The 10000-nt window shown below is 46.7% G+C and overlaps 1 protein-coding gene across 2 annotated transcripts in view; it reads left to right on the forward strand.

Annotated features, from left to right (window-relative positions):
- LOC116393374 (sushi domain-containing protein 3) overlaps nucleotides 1–10000 on the forward strand; it is a 30164-nt gene that overhangs the window by 4647 nt on the left and 15517 nt on the right. The gene's annotated exons all lie outside the window — the stretch shown is intronic.

Raw genomic sequence — 10000 nt, forward strand, 5'->3', positions numbered from 1 at the left:
CCCCCCCCCCCCCCCCCCCCCCCCCCAAATTCAGCCTGACATGTATAATACCTCTAGAAACTTTAGGATCTCCACAAGAAATAAAGTTTGTACAGGTGTAAACTTACAGTTTACTGAAGTTGTAGAGAATGCATTTGTAAAGGAACACAAAAGTATTTGAGGAAAAACTATTTAGATGTGTGTAAGTGAAGGTGCAATGGTGGAGAGGATTAAAGATCAAATTATAGTAATACCTAATAACCACAAGGTGGTGCTGCACACTTCAGAGTTAGAGCGGAGATGTACAGTACTGCTTGTATTTTATGCAAATACTCAACAGGCTTTGGTTCATGAGGGCAACTAGACGTCTCACTGACTGGGCTAAAAGAATATGTATTTTAATTAAATGAGTTTCTATTGATATTGTCTTTTGCTGCCGTTTAATTCTGAAAACCAACAACTTTTATTTAATTTTGTCTGAGTTTCATCATATAAAATGGTTCTTACGCACTGCGAAAGGCAGTCGTCGTGCTGCTGCCCTCTCGTTGACCTCTCTTGGAACCACACCGATAACTTTCTTGCTCGTAATTGACTCTCACTGCGGCCAGGTCCCGCTGCGCAGATCAAGTGGAAGATCAGACGAGCTCCGGGTGTCCCAAAGTCTCACCAGCCTCACACAGCGTATATCTGTCCCATAATCTGCCGCTGCTGCTCGCCTCTCAAGTTAACGGCAAAGCTGCGGGGAGTCGCCCACAACTCGGCTCTTCACTCCAATCCACAGCTACAAGTAGTTCAGTGTTTTGGGTGCTGTGAGTTGAGCGGTAATCTGGGGAAACCAGAGAACTGTCAAAGTTACGTTTTCTCCGGGTTTAAAATGTTCCTGTTCTTCACGTCTCGCCATCTTCTCTTCAGCTGCTGTGATGGCTCAGTTTTTCCGGCAGAGATCAATAACTTCAAGTTATCTCATCTTTCACACTCAGCAGCATTTTGAGGTTACACTATCCTCAACAACTCTTGGTCTACAGTGTGGGGAGGGCTTTTTCCTTACAAATTAACACATAATCAACCTGTAAGGAACGTGATTTATTTCCCACCAAAATACGCACCACGTGTTGCGAACAGAACGCTGAAGGACTCTTCGAGGACACTTCAGCAGTTGTTTCTTGGAGGGGCTCCTTTACCCGACCCCTGCCTCGCTTCTCTTCTTGTCGCAGCGGGAATCAGAAACAGTAGATCCCACTGGTGCTCACAGAAAAAAACAACACGCTTTAGCAAATGTAGAATACTTTCAGTAAGACATGAGAGACATGAATCCAATCAGTGAAGAGGCTTCAATCTACAGTTCCCCACTGTGCTGCAGTGAGAGGCTGAGAGTTGTTTACTGTGGGTATGACGATGTTGTTGATGTGTTATATGCAGTGCAGATGCACTAACAGTAATGAGCCGACTTAGTTTGGGAGCAGACACGTCCAGGGAAGAAAGCAGCACGAGCGAAGTATTCCCACTAAAAATAAAACATCAAAAACTCTTAAGTTTATGAAAACGTTCATGAACACCTTTATACCTGAAAATTCAATTTGGACAGCTGAAAATGATTTGAACTATGTACAATGATGTCGTGCTAAAATTACTAAATGGCTAATTTAAGAAGAATCCCACTGGGAAACATCTGCCAATGATCTTTTAGCTCCTCATCTTACCATCGCAAAATGATCCAGCCAACTGTACTTGTTAAATCCTGCCCTCTTTTTAAGGACCGTCGTTTTTGTTTTTTTACAAAGCACAAAATAGCACGTTCTCATCCTAAACTCGTCAAATACGGCAGCTCGGTCAGTGGCCCTAAGCTTCAAACTGTGGCGCTCTACGTGGCTGTAGTTATGGCGGGAGTAAAGGAGTAAGTCAGGTTAACATAAAACAATAAAGTCTGCATAGGAGGTCGCAGTGGTGGGTTGGCTCCAAAAGCACAGGACTTTCACCCAGGAAACCGCTGTGTGTGTACCTCGTGAAACCAACGTTCAGGTAACGTAGAACCGCAAAAGGCTCTGTCTAGAGTCGGCGTTTGGTTGGTCCGTTCTGGGCTACTGTAGAAACATGGCGGTGCACCATGGCGGACTCTGTTTAGATATGGAGAACTTATTCTAAGCTAACAGAAACACAATGATTCTTAGTTTCACACGAATGAAAGTTTTTTCTTATGAATATCATATTCCATTTCTGCCGGCAAACCCAAACGTGTAGTGAGGGTGAACTGGGAACGTCTGGCGGAGGACCCTGTCCGGGAGGTCTTTAACTCCCACCTCCGGAAGAACTTCTCACACATCCCGAGGGAAGTTGGGGACACGGAATCCGAATGGACCATGTTCAAAGCCTCTATTGTGGACGCGGCCGCTAGGAGCTGTGGCCGGAAGGTCATCGGTGCCTGTCGTGGCGGCAACCCAAGAACCCGGTGGTGGACACCGGAGGTGAGGGAAGCCGTCAAGCTGAAGAAGGAGACCTTCAAGGCCTGGTTGGCCCAGGGATCTCCTGAAGCAGCTGACAGGTACCGGCAGGCCAGAAGGGCTGCAGCTGCGGTGGTCGCGAATGCTAAAACTCGGGCATGGGAGGAGTTCGGGGAGGCCATGGAGAAGGACTTTCGGTTGGCCTCAAGGAGGTTCTGGCAAACCATCCGACGGCTCAGGAAGGGAAAGCAGGGCTTACCCCAGGCTGTTCTCAGCAGGGGGGGAAACTGCTAACCCGGACGGAGGACATCGTCGGGCGGTGGAAAGAGCACTTTGAGGAACTCCTAAACCCGACCAACATGTCCTCTGCAGAGGAGGCAGCGCCTGAGGACCTAGGGGGAGGCTCACCCATATCCCTGGCAGAGGTCGCTGAGGTAGTTAAAAAGCTCCTTGGATGAGATCCGCCCTGAGATGCTGAAGGCGCTGGACATAGTTGGGCTGTCCTGGCTGACACGCCTCTTCAATGTCGCATGGGGGTCGGGATCAGTGCCCATGGAATGGCAGACCGGGGTGGTGGTTCCCATCTTCAAAAAGGGGGACCGGAGAGTGTGCTCGAATTACCAGGGTATCACACTACTCAGCCTCCCGGGGAAGGCTTATGCCAGGGTGCTGGAAAGGAGGCTCCGACCGCTTGTCGAACCTCAGATTCAAGAGGAGCAATGCGGATTCCGTCCCGGCCGTGGAACAGTGGACCAGCTCTTTACCCTCGCAAGACTACTGGAGGGGTTCTGGGAGTTTGCCCAACCAGTCTACATGTGCTTTGTGGACTTGGAGAAGGCTTTCGACCAGGTCCCTCAGGGGGTCTTGTGGGGGGTGCTGCGGGAGTATGGGGTGCCGGACCCGTTACAACGGGCGATCCGGTCTCTGTACGACTGCAGTAGGAGCTGTGTCCGCATTCTTGGCAATAAGTCAGACATGTTCCCGGTGGGTGTTGGCCTCCGCCAGGGCTGCCCTTTGTCACCGGTCCTGTTCGTGATTTTCATGGACAGGATATCTAGGCGCAGCCTGGGGGCGGAGAACGTCAGTCTCGGGGGTCTCGGGATCGCTTCTCTGCTATTTGCAGATGATGTGGTCCTGTTAGCCTCCTCGGATCGTGACCTCCAGCATTCACTGGGGCGGTTTGCAGCCGAGTGTGAAGCGGCGGGGATGAGAGTTAGCACCTGAGGCCATGGTTCTCTGCCGGAAACCGGTGGATTGCTCCCTCCAGGTGGGGACGGAGTGCCTACCTCAAGCGAAGGAGTTCAAGTATCTCGGGGTCTTGTTCACGAGTGAGGGTAAGATGGAGCGGGAGATCGACAGACGGATCGGTGCAGCTGCAGCAGTAAAGCAGGCGCTGCACCGGACTGTCTTGGTGAAGAGGGAGCTTTGCCGGAAGGCAAAGCTCTCAATTTACCACTCGGTCCATGTTCCTACCCTCACCTATGGTCACGAACTCTGGGTCGTGACCGAAAGGACAAGGTCGCGGCTACAAGCGGCCGAAATGAGTTTCCTCCATAGGGTGGCCGAGCTCAGCCTTAGAGATAGGGTAAGGAGCTCGGTCATCAGGAGGGAGCTTGGAGTAGAGCCGCTACTCCTTCGCGTCGAAAGGAGTCAGCTGAGGTGGTTCGGGCATCTAATTAGGATGCCTCCTGGACGCCTCCCACTGGAGGTTTTCCAGGCACGTCCAACTGGGAAGAGACCCCGGGGAAGACCCAGAACACGCTGGAGAGATTACATCTCCCAGCTGGCCTGGGAACGCCTCGGGATCCCCCAGAATGAGCTGGAACATGTTGCCGGTGAGAGGGAGGTCTGGGTCGGCCTGCTTGACCTGCTGCCACCGCGACCCGACCCCGGATAAGCGGTGGAAAATGGATGGATGGATGGCATTTCTGCCAGTAGATCCCCCTATATCCTACACACTTGACCTTTAAGTTGATGTGGCGAACATGTCAGCAAACTTGTTGAATTGTCATTGAACAGATTAGGAGCAACATTAGCATTCGTTTGGAGTTCGAGAGATCTCTTTCACGTCACATGTGGACATTGTATCCCATAATTATTTAAAATAAGTCCAGCTTTAAGTTTGAAGGCATAGAAATGAAGGCGATGGTTTGCAAATGAGGTTTTAGGAAACTAAATGTTCAGACTTTCAAGCTTAGACACAGACTTAATGTATGCAGAGCAGTGTTAAGTACAAATGAGATCAAAGTTTGACTTTCGACAAATTAAATAAACAGAATATTTCATTACAGGCTTCCACAAGTGGTTTGGGCTACATGCTGATGTCTGTTTATAAAATATAATCAAAAGTGTCACTGGAATAAACAGTTTTAGAGGCTTCCAGGCACCGCAGAGAATCCTGTTTCAGACTGCGGCCCACTCAGAGCTGCTTTTGGCTCATCATCCCCCGATTCCTCTCAAGAATTCCTCCGGATCTCCATCATTCGAGCTGCTGCCACAGATTAACCGAACCCTGGTGAGAAAGGGCCGTCTCGTTCTCCGCTAACCTCTCGTTGGAGGAAAAGCCCCTCTGTGACCCGGCACTTATATACTTAGCACCGATTATTGGCTTTATATGCTGCTGTGCTCAACACACACACACACACACACAAACAGAGTGTTCATGTGCATGTTTTTGTATTATATAACAGTATTTAAAGTGCTCTAAAATGTCACATTAGGGATTAGGTTGATAGTGACAGAGCTGCAGATTGCCTCTGCCCCTGTGAGTGTGTGACAGACACATTTCTAGTGTTTAATTCTTTTCAAAATAACGACACTGTACATGCATGTGTACATGCAAATTTCCTTTGTACCGTTTCCAAACTGCGAAAAAGCTGCTGTTGATATTTTAGTAAATGTTTGCCGCGCAAGTCTGCATTATAATTCAGAATGCGGATATTAAAGCTGCCCTTCACAGCGTTTTAGCTTCTTTTACCTCAAACGTTTTGGTTTCGCGGCCCACAGCTTTACTGATTTGGTTCACATCAACATCGTCTCCAGCCAGGAATATAAATTGTCTTCTGTGGTGGCGGCACATCATTTAACCACCAGGTAACACGTTTTGGAGCGGTCGTGGCCATTTCACATGTTTCTGCCCAGCACCAAACAGCTGACAGACCCAGCTAGAGACTAGCATTTAGCAGCTAAAGAGAGAGATATTTTAGGAGTTAGGAGACAAAACACAGCTAATAGGAGAGTCAATATCCAACAGCCATTTCAGCTTTCAGCCCAGTCTCACAGAAATAACTACTAAGGCTACCACCACTAAAACTGTAGCGTCCAAACATTTAGCAGAGTGTAAACCTTAAGTTGACGCTTGTTTCTGGTCCTATATGCACATAGCTCACACCGACACCGCTCGTAGGTGAAAGCAAGACGTGTTTTATTGGTCCAATTCTCTCGTACAAGTTAGTGAAACGACTTCCTTCATAAAAGTACCGCCGATTACCTCGACACACTTTAAAGATCCACAGGTTAATCCACAAGTTGTTCCACAACATAATCCACATAGCACGCTCCATACGACACAGTCGGAAAACTGTGCGACTCCATTCTGCTCCAGATACTACTACCTGTCACAAAGTGTCCTTAAGGTGACGGAAGTCTGTCACAAACACAGGGCTTTCAACCAGTTGTTGTGAAGTGATGAGTTTGTGATGTTTCTCCTAAATCTAATATTCGTTTTCTTGCCTTAGTTTACGAACTTATTTTAAGCCCAACCTTGATTTTTCTTGTGTCAGTGTTGATAAGAACTGTGTCTCAGTAACTTGTTAACACAATCAGCAATCAGGTCCAACACCTTCCACTTTGTCATCACATACAGTATGCTGACTAATTTCTTGGAGAGACTTCTTTGTTGGATAAACAATAAAAAGTACCCGTCTCCCATTCCAGTTTGACAAAGAATGGGGTGTGAGTGGCGAATGTGAATCCCATCCGCGTCCTCCATATCTGTGCGACTGCTTCCTTAATCCTCATAATCTGCTCTCACTGTACTATTGAGCAGTACACATTAACACACACAGCTCTGCACACACACTGATTTCTTAAAAGTGATGACATGTGACGGACATCTGTCACTCTTTCAACCTCTGAGCTTCACTTCTCTTCATGTGTTATGCCATACAGGAACCCAGCAGATTTTCTACGCTATGATTTTTAACACAACTAGTAAATGGACGGCATTTTATGTGGCGCTGTTCTAGTTTATCGGCCACTTGAAGTGCATACAACACATGCCGACAGTCACTTATTCACACACACTCTCATACACTGATGACTGCCAATATATGGTGCGGTTAGGTGTTCAGGGTGACATAGTTCGACAGCGTAACAGGTAATATTGTAGCGAGTGACGGAGAGCGAGATGTACCCAGCATGCCGTTCGATGGTATCACAGTCGATATTGTAGCAAGCGATGGAGAGCGAGCTGTACCCAGCATGCATTTAGCAGTGTTAACAGGGATCCTCTCTTAATACTCTACACAGTGTGTACATAATGCCTTGGGTCTTCAGCAAACCAGAAGTGTGAAGTCGATCAGGTGAACAGTTGTCGAGAAGCCGGGGTTCCAATAACCGATCCTCAAATTTAAGGAGGACCCTGCTCTACCACTGGGCCACAGCCGCCCACAGGAGAGGCTTGTAGAGGCCGATAGTCTGCTCAGTGACGATCTCATTTGTTTGCAATAGTTATACGTATAGCATGTTTCATATTTTATGTGGGTTATGATTTATTGATGATGAAAAATGCTGCAAGTAGCATGTCAAGGACACTATATATTATTCATACGTAATGTTTATGCAGACGACCTTACAGTAAATACTGGTAAATGCCCTCTGACTTAACTGTTGTCAGTCAGTGAAACAAGCTGAAGACTCAACATTGACATTGTATTTAATTAAGTTGCCACGGTGAATGTGTTTTTCTTCATAATGTGTTGAACCGTGACTTTCTCTGCAAAGACTGTCAACTCATCACTGTTTCCCAGTGCAATGAAGGGAAATTTCAGTATTTTTCAGCTGGGATCCTATTTTCCCATGTTTTTGTGTCGAAGTGAGTGAGTAACAAGAGCCACTAAAAGGGCTTGTTTTTTCCACTAACAGGTTGCAAATAAAAGTGTCCGACGACATTATGGGAAGGACCCTACAGCGAAATGAAAGGTTTTTCTTTACATTTCTCTTGATCCCGTCTGTTTGTTCTCGTGTCAAAGTATCAAGGAGAAGTCATGTCGTGAAATCTGAATGCCCTCATGCAGCAACAGGTCCCACTCATCACAGCACCTAACGGAACGCCACCAGTCTCATGGGCTTCGTTGCCTTGCACCTGCCTCCGCCTCTCCTCTGCGCTCTTCAATATTGTAAAAAAATATGGGCGCCCATCGAATTCAAAGACCTCACCCACACTGTTGCAATTATCTGAATATTCAGCCACGACATTGAAAATCTTTTAGATGAAACTAAGCTACGCTTCCTCTACTCCGACACAACAAACGTTATGTCAAATACTGTTCCCCGGTCTCAGTACTGGACCAAAAAACATGGGAAAATAAGGTCCAAGTTGAAAAATACCCTTTAAGTGCATTTCCTAGCATCAATTAGGGTAAAACCTAACACCTAAAACCAACCGTCTCCATTCAAGCCCCACTTTCTGATTCATACGGATGGGACGGTTGTATTTTTACCATAAAAACCTCGCCTAGCGCAGCTGTAATTTGATGGCTTAAAATAAAATCTTGGATCAGTCCTTTGAAGCCTTTCCTGTGTCCACTTTGGCAAAGCCGTGGCTGTAAATAATGTAGTTCGTGGCAGCAGAGCCCGCCGCGTCCCCATTTACTGGCCGAACGTTTGATAGATGGCGGTTTTCTCAGACGAAAAGCGCCGGATCTCACTTCATCTGTCTTTCCTCCGCTCTCTGATTGTTGTCCTCCCGCTCTCATGTCATAGCTCACTACTGCCTGCTCCTCTCTCGCTTTTCAATCGCTCTGCACCTACGTCTCTTTTCTTCTTTTTCTTTCGTCTCTTTCTCCTATTTTTGGTCCCACATGCATCAATTATTCACGTCTTTCTATGGACTTTTTTGACTAGAGAGCTATCAACAAGAGCCTCCGGGGTCATCATATCACACCTGAGCATCATCCTGTGACACGTACAGCATCACATCAGGATGCACACACACACACACACACACACATACTACAGATGCACAAAAGGGAGATAGTGTACACACTCAGAGACGCAGTGGAAGGTAGACAGGTTCAAAAGTCACGTGTTTTCCCCTTGTGGTGTAAAACACAAGAGAACCATAAATATGTCATGTGTATAAGTTCCACATACATCTTTTAGCACATGATGCAACACACAACCTTCTGATCTGGAGTCAGACACGCCACCATTGCGCCACAAGGGCCTTAGCACACTAATTTACAGTTGATGGGGGCATATAGGGAGTTATTGATAGAGAAATGATTCGTGTCATAAGTATACAACAGCCACAGAATACTGAGGTACTAATCTGTAATGAAGAGTTGACCTAAGTTGTTATATTTTCTTACCTTGATAAGTCAAACTGTTCCTGTGCCTTACATAGCCGTAGAAATTAAGGCATCCAATGGCTGCTGCCAGTAGGGAACACATTCCTCCTTCAGTTGAATTCATAATACTGTGTCACCTGCAATACATTAACCTGACACAGGAAGCCCTTTTTGGAATTAAAAAAAATAATTCTTGGCAGGTGATCGGATGAACCATCTGTCAATTAAACGCTTGAGTTTTCAAATGGGAACTGCAAACAAGAGCCCAGTGGTTGTCAACACGTTTACCACAGCTTGCAGACGTACTGTTTCGGTTTCAGGTGTGACCGTGTTTACGGGTGACTCTCGGCCTAATGTGTGCGTGGTTGCTCGTAGTGAAGGCAGCTGTTAAAAACAGCATCAAAACCTCAAAACCGAAACACTCGTTGCTCTCAAACGAAATTCTGTCAAACTTGTTGTTGGAACATTGATTCTGACAACCGAACACACAACAACCACACAACAATCTGTTTTAATTCAATGTTTAAAGTTTGTTAGATCGTCTGGATGGCTGGGGGCAAAGTGTCGCTTCCGTTGCCAACATGCTCGCGCATACTTTTGATGATGTCGGCTGTATAAGGGTCTATACATCTCCGGTTCTGATAGAACTGACGCTAACCTCTTTAGGAGCCGCCATTGTTGTTTTGAACAAACGTACATTAGCTCTGGCATAGCCTTTAGCTATAGTGGCTTTGTACCTACACTATATTGCTATACCAATAACTTCTGCTTGGTTTTCAGTCTGCTTTCCAACCAGTTATACTCTCTATTCAAACTTTATACAGTCTGGGCAGCTACAAGCGTTCGATTAGCCTGGTGGCTGAGCTGGGGGGACACAAGCTAACCCCCTAGTGTGGGCTCCATCTGAGAAATCCAGTAGCGAGCATTGATCAGTCTGAATGGTTTCCCGGCAAAAGTCTAAGTGACACCTTCGACCGTCTCCAATCGATGCGCTGCAACTGCAGAGTGAGA

The sequence above is a fragment of the Anarrhichthys ocellatus genome, unplaced genomic scaffold (genome assembly GCF_004355925.1).
Source record: "Anarrhichthys ocellatus isolate YVR2014 unplaced genomic scaffold, GSC_Weel_1.0 scaffold33, whole genome shotgun sequence".
NCBI lineage: Eukaryota > Metazoa > Chordata > Actinopteri > Perciformes > Anarhichadidae > Anarrhichthys > Anarrhichthys ocellatus.